Source organism: Rhinatrema bivittatum, chromosome 8 (assembly GCF_901001135.1).
Source record: "Rhinatrema bivittatum chromosome 8, aRhiBiv1.1, whole genome shotgun sequence".
In the NCBI taxonomy this organism is placed as follows: domain Eukaryota; kingdom Metazoa; phylum Chordata; class Amphibia; order Gymnophiona; family Rhinatrematidae; genus Rhinatrema; species Rhinatrema bivittatum.
Genome location: NC_042622.1, coordinates 10,474,242 through 10,499,262, shown reverse-complemented (window position 1 = coordinate 10,499,262; position 25,021 = coordinate 10,474,242). Strand labels below are relative to the sequence as shown.

The 25,021-nt window shown below is 46.8% G+C and overlaps 1 protein-coding gene across 2 annotated transcripts in view; it reads left to right on the top strand.

Annotated features, from left to right (window-relative positions):
- Positions 1–218: 218 nt before the first annotated feature.
- The window catches only part of ARFGAP1 (ADP ribosylation factor GTPase activating protein 1), a 63,468-nt gene continuing 38,665 nt past the window's right edge, over positions 219–25,021 (top strand). The window contains exon 1 of one of the 2 annotated variants that reach the window (XM_029611668.1): positions 219–448. The gene's annotated coding sequence lies outside the window, so the exon portion shown is untranslated. The remainder of the gene's footprint in view (positions 449–25,021) is intronic. The other variant, XM_029611669.1, reaches the window with a different exon arrangement.

Here is a 25,021-nt window from a genome sequence, read left to right as displayed (position 1 = left end):
GTGCACGGAGGGTTAATGCTCCCTCCCTTTCCCCCCGCAGGGCAGTGAGTGAGCAGCACGGTGCACGGAGGGTTAATGCTCCCCCCTCCCACCGCAGAGGCGTGAGCGAGCAGCGCGGTGCACGGAGGGTTAATGCTCCCTCCCCTTCCCCCCGCAGGGCAGTGAGTGAGCAGTGCAGTGCATGGAGGGTTAATGCTCCCTCCCCTTCCCCCCGCAGGGCAGTGAGTGAGCAGCGCGGTGCACGGAGGGTTAATGCTCCCTCCCCTCCCCCCGCAGGGCAGTGAGTGAGCAGCGCGGCGCACGGAGGGTTAAGCTCTTTCTTACCCACAATGCTCCGCGGAGCTGCAACGTAGCCGGAAAATGGCAGCGGTGTGAGAGGGGGAACCGGCAACACAGAGCTGAGCCCCGAAGCGAAGGGAGCCGAACCCAGCGGGAGCGCGGCAGGAAGGTGAGTCTGGTCGGCGGCCTGGGAGCCCCGTGCGCCGCGAGGCCGGAGCAGTAACGCGAGAAATGCGCGCCCTCCCTGCATGGAGGGGGAGGGGAAGGCCCCCCCCCCCCCCCCCCGTCCCTTATTCATTCAGCGGCCTCTGTCATTCCCCCGCTCCCTCAGCCTTTGTGCTCCGGGGCAGGAGGGAGGAAGATGACTTCCTGATACCTGTGCAGGCTGATATGGGGCTTGGACGGTTTAAATACTTTTAGCCGAGAAGGTAAAATTTAGTGAAATTTGAAACAGGAAGAAAAAGTCTCCAGGTGGCAGAGCAGAACTGCCTGTAACTTGGGGCGCCGCAGAGAAGGAGCAGGGCCAGCTCGGCAGTGAGGAAGTCGCCATCCCGTCCCTCAGCATTACCCGATGAGAGCGCCTGGCTCTGTGGCACATGGAGCTGGGCCACCACAAACCTTCCAGTAACTTCATGGCTGCCTGGAGAGAGGGCTGCAGACTGAGCACTGGGCAGGATTGTTTCTCTCTCCGGCACGTGTTGGACTGTGCAGTGGGATCCTTGGCTCCCGGGCCTCCAGTCCTTGGAATCTGATTAGCATAGGGTCACATTTAAGACTAATCAGAGAAAGTTCTTTTTACTCATCGCACAGTTAAACTCTGGAATTTGTTGCCAGGGGATGTGATTAGTGCAGTTAGTGTAGCTGGGTTTAAAAAAGGCTTTGTCCACTTTGTTTTCCTAGCTTTTCCCCATATCTTCTCTTCCGTAAATGGAGTTTCCCCTACTCCCCCCACATCCTCAGTCTTGTTAACTAGTGAGGGTCCTTCTCCAGGGTCTTCTGCTTCACAACAGGGGGTGGAGGGAAAATTGGACTCGAACAGTAAGCAAGAGCCCTGACCTTGGCAGTATGAGAGCTGACTGGGCAGACTGGATGGGCTGTTTGATCCTCTCCTGCCATCATTTATCTGTTTCTTTAGCTTAATATTTCATCCATTTGTTTGTCTCTCTTCCCACATTAATCCTCTTTCCTTTCATTTTCACCATGCCACTTCCCACCTTTCTCTGATATATTTGGAAAATGTTTTGTCACCTCTTTGGCAATCCTTTCTTCCACCTGACATTTTGCTTTCTTGATTACTTTCTCCATCTCCCTCAGTTTCACCAGATATTCCTCCCTGTGTTCCTCTTTTTGGGATCCTTTACATTTATTGAACGCTGTTCTTTTTGCTTTTATTTTGTCAGTCACCTCCTTTGAGAACCAGATCACTTTCTTATTTCTCTTACTTTTGTTTACTTTTCTGGCACATACATTTGTTGCCTTTGTAACTGCTCCTTTTAGTTTGCCCCACTGCTGTTCCACCTCTCCCAGTTTCTCCCAGTCTTCTAGTTCCTCCTCTAGGTACTTCCCCATTTCAGCAAAGCCCGTATGTTTGAAATGCAAAACCCGGGTCTTTGTGTGACTTCTCCGTATCCTATTTGCGATATCACACCGTACTGTCTGATGATCACTGGTGCTGAGGTGGGCACCCTCCTGGACATCAGAGACATTATCCCCGTTAGTGAGCACCAGGTCGAGTATCTCACCCTCACCTCTTGGATTCCATTATCATTTGTTTGAGCAGAGCCCCATGCAGGGCATCCACTATCCCTCTACCACTGTTAGATTCTGCAGAAGGGATCCTCCAGTCTACATCCTGCAGATTAAAGTCTCCAACAATCACCACTTCTCCCTCCTTTCCCACCTTTTGGATGTCTTTGATCAGATCTCTCTCAAGTTCTTCTGTTTGAGTCGGAGGCCTGTAAACCACACCAATAAAAAAATGGATGCACCTTCATCTTTTTTTTAGGACGGCCCATACTGCTGCTTCTCTACCCCTTATTCCTTGCAGTTCAGTTGCTTGGATATTGTTCTTGACATAAAGAGCTACCCCTCCCCCTTTTCTGCCCTCTCTGCCCTTCCTTAACGTTATGGCCCGGTATGGCCGTATCCCAGTCATGAGACTCTGTGAGCCAGGTCTCTATAACACAACAGTGTCCAAGTCCACCTCCACCATTAGGGCCTGAGGTCTGGGATTTCATTGCCCAAACTGCAAGCATTTGTAGTCTTAGCTTTCCAATTTCCCCCCTGGATTTGTTGCACTTCGTAGACACCTTTTCTGCTTTTTTGAGCTGATTGATTTTATTTCCTCCTCCCACGTCCTGTATTGCGTGGGGGTGACGTCAATTTAATCGGCCATCTCCTGCCACCCCCATTCGTTAGTTTAAATGTCTGATAATAAATGATCTGAATTTCTCACTTAGCATCTTCCTTCCTGCTACAGTTATATGTAGGCCATCCTTACCATGAATCCTTACTGCTCCATACGTGACCCCAGCCTGCAATACATCCAAAACCACTTTCTGTACACCAGGTTTTGAGCCAGAAATTGAATTTATCTATATGGCATAGCTTCTCATTTCCCTTTCCATGAACAGGTAATACTTCTGAAAAGGCGATAGTCTTTGCAGTGTGTCTTATCTTTCCTGGATTTTGGAAATCTTTTTGAACTTCATGGATACCATTTCTATTGAGGTCATTGGTCCCCAGATGGATGTTAACGCTGATATCAAAGCTCCTACTTTCTTCTTCAATGACTTGGACTATCTCGTCTGCATTTCTACTGGCTGAGGATCCTGGAAGGCATTTAACTCTTGTGTCACCAACAAAATGAGCTCCATTATTGATTCCTCTGACTGAGTCTCCCAGCAGAAGCAGCTTTCTTTTACTACATTTGATTCTGTTGCAGGGCTTCTGGGTGCATTGGGTGACTTCACTTTTAGTAATCACTTTCAGGCCAATACAATAAAGTGCGCTCCAGCGGAGCACACTGTTAACCCACGTTTGGACGCACGTTTTCGACGCGCTGGCTTTACCCCTTATTCAGTAAGGGGTAATAGCGCGTCAAAAACGCACATCCAACCCCCCTGAAATTAATAGCGCCCGCAACATGCAAATGCATGTTGATGGCCCTATTAGTTATTCCCGCGCTATTCAGTAAGTAAAATGTGCAGCCAAGCCGCACATTTTACTTTCAGAAATTAGCGCCGACCCAAAGGCAGGCGTTAATTTCTGCCGGCGCCAGGGAAATGTAAGAAAAGCAGTAAAAACTGCTTTTCTGTACACCCTCTGACTTAATATCATGGCGTTAAGTCCAAGGTCCCAAAAGTAAAAAGTCATTAAAAAAAAAAAAAATTAAAATCAGCCCGCTCGCGGGTTGGAAGACGATGCTCAATTTTGCCAGCGCCCGGTTTCTGAACCCGTGGCTATCAGCGGGTTTGAGAACAGACGCCGGCAAAATTGAGCGTCTGCTGTCAAACTCGCTGACAGCCGCCGCACCTGTCAAAAAAAAGAGGCGCTAGGGACGTGCTAGTGTCCCTAGCGCCTCTTTTTACCGTGGGCCCTCATTTTGAATACTGAATCGCGTGCACAGGAGAGTGGCCTGCGCTCGGCCGCTCTCCCGCTCCTTTTACTGTATCGGCCTGTTTATTATCTATTGCTGTGGTTTCTTCATTCTCCAGTGCAGAAAATGCATTATGTAGGGGTAACAGTGGGGAGAGTGGGTGTCCCCATCACAGTTCTGATTCTGCCAGAGCCCACTGTTACCCACTTGCTCCTGGATGCCTGACATCTGTGGGAGTGGGGGGTTGATGCTGTAAAGTTGGGGTAGGTGGGTGTCACATGTCTTGCTCTACCAGAGCCCACTGTAAAGCATTTTCTCCTGGGTTTCTGCAACCTCTGTGGGAGATGGGCGAGAGATACTGAATGGTTCAAGGAAGAGGAGTTTAATTGAAACCTGGACACTTCCTCCCTTAGATAAATGAGCCCCATTTTAATTGCAGTCATCTAAGGCAGAAGGGACGACCTTTGATTCTCCAAATGATAGGCCTTGTTGCATTGAATGAGACATTTTGTTAAATTATCACGGATTCCTTAAAATCCTGTAGATAAAGGTAAAATTTAGGCTCTAGCAAAGATTTGTATTAGGGATTTGAAATAAAAAGTAACGTGTTAGTGTAAGCCAGTAAAGATTAATAAGTAGAATATGGAAACCACATTTTACAAGCAGTGTGAGAGTTTAAGTTACTGTTATGTGAGCTGAGAGGAACTGCTGTGTAATGGGAGATGAAGTAATTGGAGCTGATCATCTAGGAGCCCAGGGAAGGCTAAAATCGCGGGAGAGCGGGCGAGCACAGGCCACTCTCCTGTGCGCGCGATTCAGAAAAGAAAATTATTCAAATTAGGGCCCGTGGTATTAGTTTCGGGGGGTAGGGGTTGGACGTGTGTTTTCGACGAGCTGTAATCCTTTACTGAATAAGGGGTAAAGCTAGGTTCCCTCTTCCTGCAGAGTATCCAGGATCTCCCTGCTTCCAGTCATACCTGGCAGACTGTAATCTCGTAGCATTACTGCATCAGCCTGTGAGAGAGGAAACTCAGGGCTGGAAGGGAGGGAGCGAAACAGTGACTAGCAGTTAGAGGTTTTTTGGGTTTTTTTTTCCTCAGAGCAAGAAAAGCAGACTAAAAGACTCTCAGACCCACAATTTTGCAATTATACAGCACTACTATACTAGGCACTAATATATATATATGTATATATAAGAGAAAGGCCCACTTAGCAAATTCTGGAAGGCCTGTGAATGCAGGAATTTCTGAGCTCCAAAGCCCTGGCATCCCAGAAGTGACAGCCCCAAGAGACTGACACTCGCCAAGTCACTGGGACTTGCACACACCTTAGCAAGTTTTCTTTTTGGGGGAAGTTATTCTTTGGACAGGATCTGGGAAGGGTCTAAGTCCCAGTGACTTAGTGAGTCTGTCAGTCTCTTGGGACCGTTAGAAGTCGCAGTCACTTCTGGGATGCCAGGAGCTTCAGCCAGAGGAAATGCTCAGCTATCGAGCAGCCTGGGTAAGGATTGTCTCTACGGGGACTTCTCTAGCTATTCATCTGGCACCTTGAGGGTTGGGGGTGATCCCTCACTCGGACCTGTGGGTCATGGTATGGGACGGGTCTTCCTAGACTTCACTCTTTCTAATGCTTTTTATTGTTTTTCTCTGTGTGAGCCTCCGAGAATGGGCGGTAAAGGCTGCTGTGGGGACGTTTTTCGGTCTGGAAGCCATGGTCTAGTACCACTCAAGGCTCAGGGTTGAGATCAGTAGGCCTTTTGTTTTGCACTCCCAAAAAGGCCATGGCTGCTTCTGGCTCTTCCTTGCTACAAAGGGATGACCAGATGTCTTGTGGCAGAGAGGAGTGGGGAGTACTCCTCACCCCTGGCCTTTTCAGGAGCACTTTCACCTTTCAGCTCTGCCCTGACTCCTAATCAAGTGGAGAGTTCAATTTAAAATCCTTACCACTAGCTTTAAAGCTGTTTACAGCCCGGCTCTTAAGATTAATCAGCCAGTTTGTTCTTTGCATTTTTCTCAGCAGAGTCTATTTAATATACCCTCATCAAAGCTTGCTGACTCCAGAGAACGATTATTCTATGTTGCAGGTTCTCAGCTTTGCAATAATTTGCGGTGTAGGAAACTTCTTAGGACCCCAGCTCCAAGCTTTTGATGAATTACAGTGATGATTAAGTTTGCTTTCTGTGACTAGGTACAGCTTCTGTATGGGTTTCCTCGTTGGCCCTGTATGTAAATATAATGTTCACGTTGCATTAGTGATTCTGTTACTGCATAATTAATTGTGTGTGCTGAAGGCGAGGGGGGGGACAAGGCAGTAAGATTCACCTAAGGTGACTAATACCCTTGCACTGCCCCTGAGAGAGTTCAGCATACACAAGCCCTCACCATTCACCTATCCCGTACTTCCCCAGGGGCAAATGCTGAGGCAGCAGATTGAGGTGAGCTTGGATGTTCCTTGTAAGCAGGCTAGTGGTGCCCAAGCAATTAGGCCACATTTTCTTGGTCTCTGATTAAATGATGATCTCTCGCTCCAAAATAGTCGCTTAGTACTGCTGCTTCTATTAGTGATGCTGGGGGAGGAAGGAGAGCCCCGGGGTTTTCTAGATTGGTCTGGGAATGAATAATTATACTCTGATTTATGCGAAGAATGTGTGTGGAGGTGGAGCTGGGGGCAGAGCTTGGTTGGCCCCCTCTCTCTCTCCCAATGCGCCATAAATGAGCAGGGCAGGGTGAGCTCGTCTGTCCATCCTCCCTCTGCTATCTAAAGGCGACTAATCCCTTTTCAGCTAGCTGAGACGATGCTTGTTTTATTTGGCACACCTCACAAGGAAGAGGCAGCTTCAAACTTGTCACCGTCCAGGTGAATCCAGGAGATGAGGATCTCAGCCTTTTTACTGTAGGCCAACAGGTTTCAGAGGTGCTTTGCACTCCTTCTTCTGTGAGGGCTGAGGCTTGCTCCTGAGCGGAGAGGACATCTGTTACACGGGGGCACTTGCTCTTCCTTACATTCATTCATCGATCGCTACAGACTTAAATGTGCAAGCCAAGGCAAATGCTGCCTTAGAAACATAGGCCCTTAACGGCAGAAAAAGTCCATATGGCTCAACTAATTTAGCTTTACAATTCCTATCACTCCCTCAGAGATCATCTGTGAATATCCCAGGCTTTCTTGAATTCAGTTACAGTTTTTGACTCCACTAACTTCAGTGGGAGGCCGTTCCATGCATCCATCACCCTTTCTGTAAAAAAACAAACATTTCCTAAGATTACTCCTGAATCTACCCCCTTTCACTCTCATCCCATGACTCCTTATTCTAGTCTCCTTTTTATTTGAAAGAGGCTCACCTCCTCTCTCTATCCTATCTCGCCTTTCCTCTAGGGTGTACACATTCAGATCTTTAAGTCTATCCCCATGTGCTTCAGAACAAAGACCATGTTAGTAGCCTCCCTCTGGAGCGACTCCATCCTGTTTCTATCCTTTTGAAGGTGAAGTCTCCAGAACTGGACTCAGTATCCCAAGTGAGGTCTCACCAGGGACCTACACAGGGGCAATGTCACCTCCCTTATTCTGCAGACCTTTCCTCTCCTTATGCGGCCAAGCAGCTTTCTGGCTTTTACCGTCATTTTATCCACTGTTTGCCCACCTTAAGATCATCAGATGTGATCACCCTCTTCCTTTGTGCTTAGAAGAATTTCATTCCCAATACTGTACCTTGCCCTGGGGTTTTTGCATCCTAAATGTATTATTCTGCATTCTTTAGCAGTAAATCTTAGCTGCCAGCCCTAGCCCATTCCCCAAGCTTTGCTAGATCCCTCCATATTTTCCACACCACCTGACTTCACGGAGCGGAAGGATGGAGGGCTGCCATCTCCAAAAAACCCCCCAAAAAACAGGGGTGGGTAAGAGTATGGGGTAAGGGTGTGGCCTGCTTGTTACAGCGGTTGCTACCCCCTAATTGAGCTGGATGTTCACTTGGATGCAGATCCGGCGCTGCTCTCTAAATTGGTGGTGGGGTGGAGGGGAATTAGGGCTGGAGGGTACTGGAAGCCAAGAGTAACAGGTGTGAGAGAGAGAAAGGAAGGAAAAATTAAAAAAAAAAGGATAAAGTGCGTAGCTTGCTGGGCAGACTGGATGGGCCGTTTGGTCGTCTTCTGTCGTCATTTCCATGTTTCTATTTTCTATCTAACCTGTTGCAGATTTTGGTATAGTCAGGGGGACCTTTACTGACAATCCTTCCACCAAGTCACTCATGAAATTGTTGAAAAGGAGCAATCCCTGAGAGACACCACTAGTAAACTCTCCTCTGTCTTTGGAGAGAACTCGATTTACCACCACCCTTTGTCGCCTCCCACTCAGCCCGATTCTAACCCAGTCACTTAGTCTAGGGCCCATAGCAAGGACATTCAATTTAATAATTGCCTAAGTGGAATCGTGTCGGAGGCCTCACTGAGATCCAAGTCCGGTCACCCAATCAAAGACATTGATCAGATCTGCCTGACGAGATTGACCTCTGGTAAAACCCTGCTGCCTCCGATCTCGCAATCCCTTCGATTCCAGAAACTGCACCGTCCTCTGATTCCCTGACTTTGCTCACCACAGGGGTCAGGCTAAGCGGCCTGAAGTTCCCAGCCTCCTCCTTACTTCCACGAGTAGAAATAGGAACCACGTTCGCCCTTTTCCAGTCCTGCGGAGCTGCTCCAGACTCTTAACAGGCCGGTTCTGTAAGAAGCATGGGGAGAACGGGTGCTGCTCTGGCGCCTCCTTCGCCCAGGAGAGGTGGCTATGTCAGCGGCATCAGGAAACAGACGCTTCATTTTAGGAGCATTGGTTTTCTGCACCCGCTGACAGCCATCGGTTAGGCAAACGGACAGCAGTAAAATTGAGCGTCCGTTTTCTTAACCGGAGCGGCTGGCACTCTTTTTTTCAATATATTTTTTTTAATAACATTTTTGGTTCCTCCGACTTAATATCGCTAGGATATTAAGTCGGAGGGTGTATAGAAAAGCAGTATTTTCTGCGTTTCTTTACACTTTTTCGGACTGCTCATAAATTAACGCCTGCCCTTGAGCATAAAAAGTGTGGGCTGGCTGCACATTTTACTTTCTGAATCCCGAGTGACTGATTGACTAGCTTCATCGACGGCCGAGCGCACTTTACAGAATCGGCCTGCAAGGAAGCATTGAACAGGTCACCAGCGGAGCTGCCAGGACATCTCTAAGTTCCCTTCCTACCCTCCAGCCCCATTGCCTTATCTGCTGTAAGTTTACTGAGCTCCTCGTGAGCACACTTATGAAAATCGATTGAGGTTTCCCTCACTTCCAGTCTTCTTTGTGTTTGCTTGATGTGGTCCTGCTCCAGGCCCTTCCACAGTGAACACGGAACAGAAAGATTTGTTAAGCAGTTTCATGTTTGCTTTGTCAGCCTCCCCTTCCTTCTATCACCAGCAGAAAAGGAGCGAATGTGTCCCGCCCACCTCGGCCCTTTTTACCATATCTGCCCTTTATTTATTCCGTTTGAATTTTAGCATTTCCAACCACTTTCCCACCTTCTCCAGATATCGTCGCCTGACTTCCTCTTTCTGCAGTCTTCTAGTTCATGAACGCTAACCTTTTCTCTTATGTTTTCAGCTTCTTTAGAAAACTGTAGCGGCCTCTTCCTAACAAGAAGGCAAGTTTCACTTTGTAATATTTCTGGAGTTTTGCCCACTGCTCTTCTGCTTCCCCAGCATTTTCTCATCCAGCTAACGACTCCTTGAGATACCCCCCCCCTGCCGTATTAATAGAGTTAGTTTTCCTGAAGTGTGGGACGCTCGCCTTTTGAATGAACGTACATTGTCTGCTCTCGAATACTGAAGCACGCCGTCCGCTGATCAAGCATTGCCCGCCCATGCAGGTTCCCTTACCGGTGGGCAGAGCATCCAGGATCTCCCTGCTTCCAGTCTCATAGCATTACCACCTTTGTGACTCTCCTCCTCCATTTCTTCTGCCTCTATATTACACCAGTATAAAAGGATGTGCCACTTCCTCCTCCTAGATGAACCCGTGCTGCCTCTTCCCTACCCTGTTTTGTTTCTATATCGTGCCTCCCCTCCTGAATAAATTGCAGCCTGGTATAATTATATCCCAGTCGTGGTTTTCCACGTAGCAGGTCTCCGTGACCACCACCGCATCCAAATCGGCTTCTTCCACGATTGCCTCTGGATCCGGCACTTGATTTAGAGGAAGCTGCCATGGGCAAGGCATTTTCCCAGCTTGGCTACTTTCCATGCTTCTAGAAAGGTCTAGCAGGGTGATTACCGTGTTTCTCCGATTAATAACACAGCTCTTAGAGTCTTTTTTTTTTATCTCCGAAAAAATGTCAAGGGCTTATTTTTGGGGAAACGCGGTACTAGGTATCATATGGCCGACCAGGCCGATTTTTATTTCGGCTGCAACCCACCCCAACCCTTCAATTTTACTTCACTGCAACCCTCCCGACCCCCTCAAAACTTGCAGAAATTGCCTGGTGGTCCAGCGGGGGTCCCGGGACAGATCTCCCGCTCTCGGCTGTCAGTAATCAAAATGGCGCCGATGGCCCTTTGCCCTGTCCATGCGACAGGCTATCGACGCCATTTTGATTACTGGCAGCCGAGAGCGGGAGATCTGTCCCGGGACCCCCGCTGGACCACCAGGCAATTTCTGCTAGTTTTGAGGGGGTCGGGAGGGTTGCAATGAAGTAAATTTGAAGGGTTGGGGTGGATTTGGGGTGTTTGTTTTTTTTTTTTGGTTTGTTTTTACAACCCCCCCCCCCCCCGGTCTGCCCCCCCAGGGACTTTCGGTAAGTCTTGGGTGGGGGGGGGGGGGGGGTTGGGCAAGTGCGTCCACTTAAAAGCTAGGGCTTATTTTTGGAGTAGGGTTTATTATGGGGGAAACAGGGTAGTCAGACTATATTCCTCCTTTCTTAATTTTCTTGAGTTCTGCCAGACCGGTCCAGAACCCGCCCGGGGATTCAGTGGCCGCATTCTCATGTCTGTGGCTGAGGATCATTTGGAGCTGGTAAAAGCTTCTCATTCTCTCTTTTGGGAGAGAACCCAAGGATTCTTCATATCTTCTTTTGGTTCGAATCATTTTCTACTTCTTCCCTTCTACTCCCTGGGTGGGCATTGTTGGAGGGCTATGTCCAGCTTTTCCAAGCTGTTTTATTGCTTTCATGCTATCATCTTGACATAGTAACGTAGGATTGTCGGCAGAAAAAGACCAAATGGTCCAACCAGTCTGCCCAGCAAACTTCCCGTGGCAGCAACTACTGCTCTGTGCAGGTTACCCCCATGCCTTATGTTAAGGGTAGTAACTGCTGCTCCGTGCAGGTTACCCCCAAGCCTTATGTTAAGGGTAGTAACTGCTGCTCCGTGCAGGTTACCCCCCAGCCTTATGTTAAGGGTAGTAACTGCCGCTCCATGCAGGTTACCCCAAGCCTTATGTTAAGGGTAGTAACTGCCGCTCCGTGCAGGTTACCCCCAAGCCTTATGTTAAGGGTAGTAACTGCTGCTCCGTGCAGGTTACCCCCCAGCCTTATGTTAAGGGTAGTAACTGCCGCTCCATGCAGGTTACCCCAAGCCTTATGTTAAGGGTAGTAACTGCCGCTCCATGCAGGTTACCCCCATGTTTCTGTTAAGGGGAGTAACTGCCGCTCCATGCAGGTTACCCCCATGTTTCTGTTAAGGGGAGTAACTGCCGCTCCATGCAGGTTACCCCCATGTTTCTGTTAAGGGGAGTAACTGCCTCTCCATGCAGGTTACCCCCATGTTTCTGTTAAGGGTAGTAACTGCCGCTCCATGCAGGTTACCCCCATTTCTTATGTTAAGGGTAGTAACTGCCGTTCCATGCAGGTTACCCCCATGTTTCTGTTAAGGGTAGTAACTGCCGTTCCATGCAGGTTACTCCCATGTTTCTGTTAAGGGTAGTAACTGCCGCTCCATGCAGGTTACCCCCATGTTTCTGTTAAGGGTAGTAACTGCCGCTCCATGCAGGTTACCCCCATGTTTCTGTTAAGGGTAGTAACTGCCGCTCCATGCAGGTTACCCCCATGTTTCTGTTAAGGGTAGTAACTGCCGCTCCATGCAGGTTACCCCCATGTTTCTGTTAAGGGTAGTAACTGTCGTTCCTTGCAGGTTACCCCTATGTTTCTGTTAAGGATAGTAACTGCCGCTCCATGCAGGTTACCCCCATTTCTTATGTTAAGGATAGTAATACTTGCAGGTAAAACTATGCAACTGTTAAACCCATAACAAAATTATTGCCACATTTTTATGTGGTGAGCAGCCTTCCTGATAATTCAGACAATGCTGGTTGAATGTTCTTTGCTTTTGGACTTGGGCATAGAAGCTTTATCCCCAATGTCAGCGTATCAGTACCCCAGACTGTAAATGTCAGGCCTCGGCGTTGGCTGTCCAATAATCCTCCCCCCCCCCGCCCGCCCTGCCTCAAAGCAGAGAGCAATGTTGCAATTGTGTTAAAATCATCGTCTATTTATTTGTTTGCGTGTAGGATCCTCCATGCCTTCTGGTTAAGGTACTAACTGCAGCCCCATGCACCCTTTTCATTATCATCCTCAAGCCTTTAGGGATCCACAATGTCTATCCCATGCCCTCTTGAAGTTGTACTGCTTTTGTCCTCACCACATCTTCTGGAAGGGCAATACAGGCATCCACCACTCTCTCTGTCAAAAAATATTTCCTTATGTTGGTTCTGATTCTTCCCCCTCTGTAATTTCATTTCATGACCCCTAGTTCTACAGTTTCCTTTCCAACGGAAAAGGTTCAAAGTTTGTGCATCCTTAAATCATTTCAAGTATCTGCTGGTCTGTATCTTATCCCCCTTGCACATCGTCTCTTCCTGGATATACATATTTAGATCCTTTAGTCTCTCCTGGTAAGTCTTGCAGTGCTGACCCCTCACCATTTTGGTTGCCCTTCTCTGGACCGCCTCCATCCTGTCTCTGTCCCTTTTGAGATACGGGCTCCAGAACTGAACACAGTACTCCAGGTGAGGCCTCACCAAGGACCTGTACAAAGGCATCACCACCTCCATTTTCTTATTGGTTATTCCTCTCTCTGTGCAGCCTAGCATTCTTCTAGCTTTAGCTATCACCTTATTATATTGCTTTGCCATCTTCAGATTCCCCGAGACTATCACCCCTAGATCCCTCTCCCAGTCAGTGCACATCAGTCTTTCACCCCCCATCACATGCAGCTCTTTTTGGATTACCGCACCCCAGATGCAGGACTCTGCACTTATTGGTATTGAATCCCAGCTGCCAAATCCTTTACCACTCTTAAAGTTTCCTTAAATCACTTTTCATTCTCTCTACTCCTTCAGGCGTGTCCACTGCAGATCTTAGTGTCATCTGCAAATAGATCAACTTTACCTTCTATCGCTTCCGCAGTGTTGCTCACAGATATGTTGAAAAGAACCGGTTCCAAAAAGCAATCTCTGTGGCCCTCCAGTTAATGATTCTCTCTTCGGAGCAGGTTCCGTTTACCATTACTCGCTGTCTCCTGTCAGTCAACCAGTTTGCAATCCAGGCCACTATCTTGGCGCTCACTTCCAAGCTTCTTATTTTGTTTACTAGTTCCTAAATTCTGGAATTTGTTGCCAGAGGATGTGGATAGTGCAGTTAGTGTAGCTGGGTTTAAAAAAGGTTTGTATAAGTTCTTGGAGGAGAAGTCCATTAACTGCTATTAATCAAGTTTACTTAGGGAATAGCCACTGCTATTAATTGCATCAGTAGTATGGGATCTTCTTAGTGTTTGGGTAATTGCCAGGTTCTTGTGGCCTGGATTTGTCTCTGTTGGAAACAGGATGCTGGTCTTGATGGACTCTTGGTCTGACTCAGTACGGCAATTTCTTATATTCTTATGTGGAGTCGTGTTAAAAGCTTTGCTGAAATCCAAGTAAATTACATCTAGTGCTCTTTCTTGATCCAAATCTCTAGTCACTGAATCAAAAAAATTAATCAGATTTATCTGATAGGACCTTTCCGTGGAGAATCCATACTGCCTCGGGTTGAACATCCTACCGGATTGTAGATAGTTCACTCTCCTTTCCTTCAGCAGAGTCTCCATTACTTTTCCCACCACCGAGGTGAGGCTAACCGGCCTGTAGTTTGCATTCTCCTCTCTGCTCCCACTCTTGTGAAGCGGGACCACCACCACTCTTCTCCAGCCTTGAGGCATCGTTCTTGTTTCTATTGACAGGTCTTTCAATGGACTGCTCACCACATCTCTGGGCTCCCTCATGGCCTTGTCCATGTTTACTTTTCCTAGTTTTTCCTATACATTTTCTTCTGTAAACTGAGTTTTGTCTACCCCAATTCCCATCTAAATTCTTGTCAACCAGCACCAGTCCTCCTCCAGGGTCTTTAGTGAACACTGAACTGAAGTATTTGTTTAATATTTCTGCCATTTCTTTGTCACTCTCTACACATTGATCTTTGTCAACTTTCAATTTCACTATACCACTTCTTTTTTTTTTTTTCTTTTTTTTAAATTGAAAGTTTATTGTGTAAAACAGTAAAACAGCAATAAACAATACAGATTATGAAGTACAGCCAATATCTGTTTAACACATGGTCAGCCTACCTTACCCACCTTCCACAGGATCTTGTAAGTGCATTATTAATAGCTAAGAAAAACCATAGTCTGTTACAGCGGTTGAGGATCGATACTACTATCAGCGCCAGAACAAAAGGAAACAATGCTAGTCAGCAGTTGTTAATATGTAAGAAAAAGATAAGAATACAGGAATATAAAGAGAAGGGACTACACCTCACTAAAGAGCACAGCCATCCCCGGAGCACAGCTCAGTTATGGATTCTCAACCAGTCAGTAAAAGGGCCCCAAGTGACTTTGAAGGACTTCGGTTGATTATGTTGAACTGCAGTGAGACGAGCTAATTGATAATAATCATGTAGACGATGAAAACACCAGGGACACTGATGGGGACATCATGTTCCTTCCAAAAGGTCGCTAGCTCACAACAAGCCGCAGTAAACACCGGTTGGGAAAAGGGTTGGAGATGTTTGGTCAAACTAGGCGGTGGGAGATTGAGGAGAGTATGACAAGGCTCCACATCTACAATAGTCTTTAGAACTTGTATCAACCATTCAATAATATATGCTCAAAAAGAAGCTACTTTCTTGCACTGCTACCAGAAGTGAAAAAAGTGCCACTACTTCCACATTTTCGCCAGCAGGTGTTTGACATAGTAGGAAACAAGCGGTGTAATTGAGCGGGTGTTAGATGCCAGCGATAAAGCAGTTTATAGCAATTCTCTTGCAAATTAGCTGATATGGAGCATTTACCAGCTGATGCAAAGATCAGGTTCCAATCCTCAGAGTTCAAGGGATGTCCCAAATCTTTGTCCCAATTCTTCAGTTGTTTAAAGGGATTAGTGAGACGGGCATTTAAAAGTGTATAGATCTTAGAGATCAGACCCTGCAAGGTATCGGCGTGTTGGTAATAATTTTCAAATAAAGATCTGGTCAGACGAGAAGGGTATGGGCTCGCAGAGAGAGAGCAGTAAAATGCTTAAGTTGTGCGTCTGCTAAAAAATCCACTTTTCCCATCCCATATAAGTCTCTTAAAGAGTCCATAGACGAAGTCCCTTGGCTATATAAATGTGCAGTGCGAGAAATACCCACAGTCTGCTATGATGCAAAGGTTATAAACTGTAAACGAAAGCAGAATTGTGAAAAAAAAGTTAATGGTGAATAAAAGCCCTTATCAACTAGGACAAACCTCCACTGATTCCAGACTCTTAAGGTCACCAGCAGTCTGAATGGGAAGACAGGAAGGTATTCTCCAGGAAGATTTAGGCTGCCGGGGCATAGCAGATAACAGCATAGTTCCCACTATGGCTTGCTCTAACAAAACCCATTGTTTTACGTTTTTTGTCTTATGAAGGTTGAGTAGAGCCCAAGGTACCAGGTCAAGTTAGGAACTCCAAGTCTACCCCGCAGCTTAGGTTGATAAAGGGTCAGCCGAACAACCCGTGGTGGATGTCTCCTCCAAATAAAATCTAAAATCTTTTTTTGCCATGAATGTAATATGTCAGAAGAAAGAAAGATGGGAAGAGTAGAAAATAAAGTAAGATATTCATTTTAATTATAGCTATTTGACCCAACCAAGAAAAGGTATCCCGAGATCATCTTTCCAAATCATGGTCTACTGCCTTCAACAAAGGCAGGGCGTAGAGGTCAGATACCCGATGGCCAATTCGCACTCCCAAATACTTAGGAGCGTTCTTAGCCCATTTAAAGGGAAATAACGTTTAAGCTTTGTAACCTCCCCCTCGGACAGGTTGATATTCAGGATTTCATATTTATCAAAATTAATCTTGAGACTTTACTAAAGTGATCGAGTTCATCAGTGACCACTTTTAAAGAAGCAGGAGGGTCAGAGTGAGCATAAAATCATCCACAAAGAGAGAGGACCTAAATTGATGATCACCCAATCGGATCCCCACAATTTGGGAAGATAAATGAACTTGAGATATGAAAGGTTCCAAAGATAAAGCAAACAATAATGGGGACAAGGGGCAACCCTGCCTCGTTCCCCTCTCAGTACTAAAAAGATTCTCATATCCCCCATTAATCTCTATTTGGGCGGAAGGGCATTCATATAGTTTCAACAACCATTGAAGGAAGAAATGTCCATACCACATCTTGACTGATATTTTAAATAGAAAAGACCAGTGAACCTGGTCAAACGCCTTTTCCGCATCAATGGACAGTAAAACAGATGGAATTTGCTTCTTCTGGACCCCCCCCCCCCCTTAATTTCTGATCTAAGTGCAGAGTTTTGTTCTGTTCAAATTTATCTATTCCCTCTTCAAGGTTTTTTGTACTTATCTTGATAACCACTTGATATATGTTATGCTTTGCTTTACTTCTATTACTTCTATTTAATTCTCCTCCTAAATCTAGTTCTAAGATATTCGTTATTTGTAACTTTTTTACAAGATTTGGGTTCGATGTAAACCGGTGTGATAAGAATCTTTGTCTTGAATGTCAGTATAGTAAAAAGATGTAAAATAAATATCAACAATTTTGCGCACATTGTTGGCTGCCGCCTGGCCCAAAGCCCGCTTGGTCAAAGTATACCAGATAGGGTAATATCTTATTCAGTCTTTCAGCTAAGACCCGCTCTAATATTTTCAGGTCAAGATTTATTAAGGATATTGGTCGGTAAGACCCACATAACAACATAGGATCCCTGCCTGGCTTGGCTATGACCAAAATTCCAGCTACATTAGAATTTGTAGTAAGAGAACCTCCGTCTGTAAGAAAATTAAACATATCTGTTGTAGGAGATAGTAAGATATGAGAATAGTGCTTATAGTGCCTACTTGAGTAGCCATCCAATCCTGGGGATTTCCACACTTTTAACTGCTTGATCACATTTAAGATCTCAGGGGTACTAATGGGGCTATCCAGATATGGCTGTTGCTCCATAGAGAATTCAGGTAAAGTAACCATCAATATTAGAATCCTAAATAGTCGCATCTTTGCTATATAAGGTCGAGTAGAACTGGGTAAAACAATTTTGTATTTGTACGGAAGCAAATTGATTCTCCCTGGGGGGTTTTAATTTTAGCCACAGAGCCTTGAGTATAAAATGCTTTCAAGCACCATGCCAGATAGTGGTCAACTTTATTTCCTCCCACCTCGTAATAAGATTTGTTTAAATAAACCTAATTTATGGTTAAGAGATTCATCATTGACAGACCTGAGCTCATTCCGAGCAAACATAAGGTGCTTATATAGTCAGAGAGATTGGGTGGTCACATGGAGATTTGTAAGGTGAGATATTTTGGTCTAGTAAAGATTTCCTGTACCTCTCCTGTTCTTTCTTACAAAAAGAAGCTCGAGAAATGAGGAGACCCTGGACCACTGCCTTAGAGCACTCCCAGACCACCTCTTTCGAAATCTCTTCTGTGGTATTGGTCTGGAAGTATTCTTGTAAATGCGTGCCCAAAGAAAGCGAGAAGGACTCGTCTTTCAGTAAACTCTCATTCAACTGTCAAAAGCGGAGGCCCGGGTCAACATCTTGAAACTGAATATCCACCCAAAAAGGAGCGTAAGAACATAAGAAATTGCCATGCTGGGTCTGACCAAGGGTCTATCAAGCCCAGCATCCTGTTTCCAACAGAGGCCAATCCAGGCCACAAGAACCTGGCAATTATCCAAACACCAAGAAGATCCCATGCTACTGATGCAATTAATAGCAATGGCTATTCCCTAAGTAAACTTGATTAATAGCCGTTAATGGACTTCTCCTCCAAGAACTTATCCAAACCTTTTTTGAACCCAGCTACACTAACTGCACTAACCACATCCTCTGGCAACAAATTCCAGAGCTTTATTGTGCATTGAGAGAAAAAGAATTTTCTCCGATTAGTCTTAAATGTGCTACTTGCTAACTTCATGGAATGCCCCCTAGTCCTTCTATTATTCGAAATATTACCTGGTCAGACCAGGTAATATTTCCTATGCCCGCCCCCCTGTACATTGTTCTGCAAGGTTTTATCAATAAGAAAGTAGTCAATACGGGAATAATAACTCCCATGTGGATAGGAATAAAATGTATAGGTACGTGATGTGGGCTAACGCTGTCTCCATATGTCAACTAAACTCCTTTGTAACAAAAGGGAGGCCAGTAATTTCCGCGGGCCACGTGATGGTGCAGGAGTGGAAGAAGAGTTGTACAGTGCTGGGTTTCTATGGAACCTTCTGTGTGGTTGAGGAGCAGATCATCCAGGTTTTTAAGAAGGAAACTTGATCAGTATTAGGAAAGTAAACAGATAAAATAGTGAAAATATCCTTGCTCACCTGTATCTTAATCAATAAAAACCATCCCAGTGTATCCGCCATTTGAAAAAACAGTTCGTGAACTAAAGAACGAGAAATCAATATTCCCACCCCAGCATGCTTAGACCCCCGTAGAGCTAGCTGCAAAACATTTATGGGGGAAAGAAGGCAAGGAGAGCAAATGCTCATGGCGTTTTCGCAGATGCGTTTCTTGAAGAAGGGCTAGAACTGCTTTTTGAGAATCAAGCTCCTTATTCAGAAGATAACGCTTTTGTGGGGTGTTAAGGCCTTTCACATTCAAAGATACAATTCTGAGAGCCATTGAGGAAAAAAGGAAAAATGACAAGATACAAATATCACGCTGGCGATGTTGGTAGTGATAAGGATGTCCATATGCTCTTGCATTTGTTCTAGATAGAAGACAGAAAATAATAAAAAGCACCCCTCTTCTAGCAGGGTATCCAGGCATCTGCCAAAAAAGAACTCCCCAGGAGAAAATCTCTGCCCCCAAAACATAAACTATAAATGAAAAAAGAGAGACCATCGCTTCCACCATAGCGGGGTGCTTTCACTTTCTTTGAAGCCAGAGTTAAGAATCAGGCAGTACAGATAAAGGAATAGCAAATGTTAATAAATGCAGCCAAACAGTGCAACAAATAAAGTCAAACTAGACCACCGGGCTCCATCAACCCTGGTCAGACAGTGAGGAACGGGAGTCCTCGGAATGGCGTCTCAGCCACTTGCCTCCTTTACTGGCTCTGTGCCAGCATGGTAATGTATTCGGCTTCTGAGCCTCTGGTGCCATCTTGGGAAGGTATTCAAGTTGGCCTGCTGAAATGTGTTTGTGGCCTCAGCTAGCAATTTTACTCGATGAGTAACTCCTTGGAGACTGAAAGGAAAAGTCCGTCGATAGAGGATCCTGTCAGATCGCAAAACCGCTGTCACCTCCTGGAGTCCAAAGCGTCTACGAAACGTTGAAGGTACAAGGTCCTGGTAGATGGACAAAGTGAGGCTTTCCCATAGCCAGTACATATTTTTTTTCCGCGCAGATTCGTAGACTAGCGCCTTTGGCGCATAACTGTAAAAACAGATGGTGCACGAGGCCCGATGAGCTCGCTTTAACCTCATCGGTGGGAGTGTAGTATTCAGGTCAGCAGACACAGATTCACCATGTGTAAGTATAAATCTGCGTAACAACGGTGCTGGCGTCAGTATATTCTGCCGTCTCAGGAACCCCGTGAATCCGAAGATTGCAGCACCGTGCTCTATTTCCTAAGTCCTCACGTTTATCAGTAAAGGAGCAAGAGTTCAATGTGCGTTTTCCTAGCGTGTAGCCAGATGGACTCAGGACCAGTGGGTTATGTGCTCTTCTGCTAGCAGATGGGAGACTGAGTCAAATTTCAAAGCTGATGTCGCCCTAGATATATCCCTGCAGTGACCTCAGCTCCTCGGTATCTCTCTGTCTCCTAGCAGATGCGGACACTATCCCACACACTAGCACAATGTTGGTAAATTTTGTCTTCTTGCTGTAAATTTTCTTTAAAGAAGATCGAGCCAGTTGAGAATTCCTGAGGTGATTTTTGATATCCCTCAGAGGCGTGCCGTGGTCCGGTAGCCGGTAACCCCGGTGTGGACTTAACTCCTAGAGCGGCTGAAAGGCAGCGGGTGCACACCCGAGCGCAGCGGTGAAGGTAAAGCCCTCTCCCCCCGCAACTGGAGACCGTCCCGACACGAGATCGGTAAGCGCCGAGACTGGGTAAGTTGAAAACTTTAAACTAAGGTCTCCGGTCTCTGGGGCTCGGAGTATCGTACCGATTTTCGAGTTTAACCCGGCGAGGTAAAAAGGGAGCACTGATCATGTTGAGCAGCCTTGGTTGGGCTAGGCCCCGGTCCGGTCCTGGGGGTCTGGACACATGGAGACCCTCAGGGGCGTCTGCGCCATCTTCCCTTCTCAACCAGCGGTATGCACGGGGCAGGCTGGATGGTCAATGCGCCCAACTTGTGCGCCTTCAACGTAGATGCATGTACAACTACACGCACAGCTGTGCTTAAAACTACACGCGCACATTGTGCTCAAGCGTATAACTGCGTGCATATTGAAACATGTTAACTGTGCGCCTAGACATAGAGGCAATGACACCGGCGTCCAAGAAGCCCAGAAGGCACTCTCTTTGCACAGCCTGCCACATCAGAGCCGCACAGCCTGAACTGGAGTCCTGCCTGTGTCAGCACCGCGAGGAAGCCCAGGGGGAAACCAAAGCCTGGTCCATCACTGTCAGGGGATGGGTACGGAGCTACTACATATGATAGCACCCCGGATCTATGTAACTCTGAAATGGCTTCTCCACAAGAGGGCACCTACTCCGACTCCTCCTGGGATTAACATGGACCCAGGGACCTTCTCCTGGTTAGAATTTTTCCAAGGGCTGCAATCCTTCGTTCACGCACAAGAACCTCCCGGCCCTGCTCGGATGCTTCGAGACCTGCCTCGCCTAACTAAGAATTTCCCTGACAGGGACCCGGACACCTCAGATGATGATGGCGGCTCCCTGGAAGAAGGAGAAATCCCTCCAGGCCTGGAACCATACAGAACCATGCTTCGCTTCTTCCATAACGATGATCTCTACCAGCCTTTGTTTCCCAGACGTTGAAGACTCTGGGGAGCCCAGGCACAAACCCTATGGAGGAACGAAAGAAGAACCCCATATCGGTGTCCCTCCGTAAGGCCTTATGCTACTTCCCAATGATGGAAGCCATCCAGGAACTGATTGACCTGGAGTGGGATGCCCTGGAGGCCAGCTTTAAAGGAGGTTGGGCTTTGGAAGCCTTGTACCCTCTGGAACCCAGCGACCAAGGAACGCCTGCGTTTCCCAAAAGTGGACGCCATGATCTGTGCCGTCTGAAAGAGAACAACCATTCCCGTTTGAAGGAGGGGCTGCACTGAAGGTTACTCAGGATAGACGATTGGAATCGACGCAACAGCAGTGACACATTAGATTGCTTCCTGCTGTGCACTGGAGGCACGTTCCTGCTTGCTCCTCTCGAGAGAGACAGACCATTCCAGAGCATATGCCGGAGAGGAGATTGAGCCTGCCGCAGCCTTCCTGACAGATGCAGTATACTTGATATTTTTGAAAGTGTAAATAAGCATGTGGATAAAGGTGAGCCGACTGATAGTGTATTTGGATTTTCAAAAGGCATCTGACAAAGTCCTTCAGGAAATTTGAGAGGGAGCGGGATCATGGGATATGAGGCAGTGCCCTATTGTGAATTGGTAAGTGGATAGAAGACAGTAAATAGGAGGTAGGACTAAATGGTCAATTTTCCAAATGGAGAAAGGTTGTTAATGGAATACTCCAGGGGTCTGTAATGAGATCTGTGCTATGTAGCATATGCATACATGATCTAGAAAACGGAAGGACCAGTAAGGTGACAAAACAATCATATATCCCATTTCCAAATTTGGAGTCATTAAACATAGTAACATAGGAATGACGGCAGAAAAAGACCAAAATGGGCCATCTAGTCTGCCCAGCAAGCTTCCTAAGGTAGTAACTGCCGCTCCGGGCAGGTTACCCCCATGTTTCTGTTAAGGGTAGTAACTGCCGCTCCCTGCAGGTTACCCCCGTGTTTCTCTTAAGGGTAGCAACTGCTGCTCCCTGCAGGTTACCCCCGTGTTTCTCTTAAGGGTAGTAATAACAGCAGATTGAGAGTAGTAGCAGAAGGACTTTGAGATTAGGAAACTGGATATATATTTATTTTATTTATTTATTTAACGGTTTTATATACCGACATTCATCAATGATATCACATCGGTTCACAGCGAAACAAGAAACTAGTGCCTGTGGCGGCGCTTTACATCGAACAAGTTGGCAGATTCAATCTAATGTTGGCAAGTGCAAAGTAATGCATATAGGGAAAAATAATCCCAACTGCACATACACCATGCTGGAAGTCCTTGCACGCCTTCACCAGGCGTGATCGTTTGGAGGCCGTGGGCTGTGGGGAACGTCTGCTTCAAGTGGGAAGCTTGGGTCCATCCCAGGAGTCCGGACTGATCTGGATATGAACAGGAAAGGACAATTTGGTCCTTAGCTGCTAATTTTCGTTCCTGGAATACCACAGAGCAGTCCAGAGCCCCGCCCATTTGTTTTGGGAAGAATTCGGAGAGTTGGCGCGATGTATTATTGTAAGAAGGCTGAAGAATTGCCAGGTTTCGTTTAGTTTCTCCTGTTTAATGTTGGAAAGGTTTTTTCCATTGTAAGGTTCCACTTTCCACTGCTGATTATGTAGTTGGTAGCTATGTTTGGATACAGGTCAGTACTTGAGGGACTGCAGGTGGTACACTAAGGATTGTTATGGTTTTGAGGTGTTGGAGTGGATTCTTGGGTACTGAGGTGATGGCCACACCCACGGGGAGGAGCCCCGTGAGGAGCCTCAGTACTAGGCTGGACTCTATACATGCAGACACAGAGAAGTTGTATTTATTGTACAGCTTGATGGTACTGCCCAGGGAGCGGGCAGCAATGAGGTAACCCAGCAGAAGTAGTCCAGGGGTCCTCGGCAGAGGAGACCGGTCCCACACTCGAGTAGATGGTAGGCAGCGCAGGGTAGTAGAGGAAAGTCCCTGATGCAGACTCCGAGCGCTGAAGCTGAAGGTGAGACAGATTGACAAGGTTAGTTACTCACTGAAGTAGATAGCCGTATTGATGAAGATCCGGGCAGGCAGAAGTAGATCAGTAAGGCACCAGAGTAGGAAGAGCGAGCAGGCCCTCGAGGAGCGAGTATCCGATATCCCATATAGGTACCTGTAAGAGAGCATAAGGGCCCCCGAGGAGCATTTGGACGTGCGTTTTCGACGTGCTAGCTTTACCCCTTATTCAGTAAGGGGTAATAACGTGTCCAAAACGCGCGTCCAACACCCCCGAACCTAATAGCGCCCGTAACATGCAAATGCATATTGATGACCCTATTCGGTATTCGCGCGCGATTCAGAAAGTAAAATGCGCAGCCAAGCCGCACATTTTACTTTCAGAAATTAGCGCCTACCCAAAGGTAGGCGCTAATTTCTCCGAGCACCAGGAAAGTGCACAGAAAAGCAGTAAAAACTGCTTTTCTGTGCACCCTCTGACTTAATATCATGGTGATATTAAGTCGGAGGTCCCGAAAGTTTAAAAAAAAAAAAAAAAATTTTAAATGGGCCCGCGGCTGGCAGGTCAAACTGGACGCTCAATTTTGCCGGTGTCCGGTTTCCGAACCCATGGCTGTCAGCGGGCTCGAGAACCGACGCTGGCAAAATTGAGCATCGGCTGTCAAACCTGCTGACAGCCGCCGCAACCGTCAAAAAAGAGGCGCTAGGGACGCAGTAGTGTCCCTAGCGCCTCTTTTTACCGCTGGGCCTAATTTAAATAAATTAAAATACCGTATCGCTCGCCCGCTCTCCTGCGATTTTACTGTATCGGCCCGTTTGTTAGCAAACGAGGGGCTGGCTGAATACCAGGATGTGATGAGGTCACTCGGAGGGGACGCTCCCGAGGTTGCCGCCATGACGTGGATAAAGACGTGGGTGGCGTGCGCACGTGCACCCTAGGAGGCCCTCAGGAGAATCATGGCGAACACCGTTGCCGTTCCGGGGACGCCGGAGAGAGCGGCATGAAGGCGCGGCAGCAGCCATCTTCCCAAGGCTTGAGGAGAGAGAAGGAAGAAAAGTGAGGCACAGAGGTCAAAGCCGTCTGAGACTGGACTCAGCAAGATGGCATAAACCATCTGGACTGGTTTATCTAGTAGGACGCAAGGAAAGAAAATTTAGGTTTTTCCATACTTGGAGGCATCACAGAAGGCTTTGCTCGATAAGCTCCTCTCTCGTCTGGCCTGCTTTGATACAAATCTTTTACGGCAGTTCTGTTCATTTGTAGATTTCCTTATCTTAGTAAATGCTCTTGTAGAAGTGAATCCATGCCCTCTGATATCTGTCTGCCTTACTCATCCAGGGCTTTATGGTATAAGGTAGGTGACATCCCCTTCCCAGTGTCGTCATAGAGGAGAGACTCCACCTTGTGCACTTTCTACGTTGGGGAGCAATCCAGCCAAATAGGGGCAGTGCCAAGAAAAGAGTGTAAAGATTTATACGAGAGAACTTGTGGTGAGCATTTGCATACAGCAAGCAAATAAAGTTGGATTTCATTAAAGCAGGAGTGAGATTGGTGAGCTAAAATGGACTGCTGAGTCTCTGAGCCAGCAAAAACCTTTTTCCTTTTTTTTTTAAATTTCAGTTAGAGACTTTGTTCTTGCAAGGAGCTG